The sequence below is a fragment of the Calidris pugnax genome, unplaced genomic scaffold (genome assembly GCF_001431845.1).
Source record: "Calidris pugnax isolate Ruff unplaced genomic scaffold, ASM143184v1 scaffold127, whole genome shotgun sequence".
Lineage (NCBI taxonomy): Eukaryota > Metazoa > Chordata > Aves > Charadriiformes > Scolopacidae > Calidris > Calidris pugnax.
In genome coordinates this window covers 986,800-987,170 of record NW_015090883.1, presented here as the reverse complement: position 1 = coordinate 987,170, position 371 = coordinate 986,800, and positions in this window count along the sequence as shown.

Genomic DNA, 371 nt, shown 5'->3' with positions numbered 1-371 from the left:
AAAAAAAAAAACCAAAATATAACTCCAAGGAGAGCAGGAGTCCCCGGGGGGGTCCCGGCTGGGGGTGGGTTACCCCGGGTATTAACTTTCCGTGAAGTCGCCTCGCAAAAAAACCCTCCAAAAAACCCCAAAATAAATAAATAAAAATAATAAAAAAAAAAGCGGCTAAAGTGGGAGCGGCTCTGGCGGGCAGGGCTGCGGCTGCTGCCGGGCGAGGGGTTAGTTTGTTTGCTTGTTTGTTTGTTTATTTGTTTTAATTTCCCCTCCCTCCTTCCCTTCTGCCTCCTCCTTCCTCCTCCTCTCTAGGAGGAAAAGACAAAAAAAAAAAATAAAAATAATAAAACACGAGCCCAAAGCCACCCAAACACCCA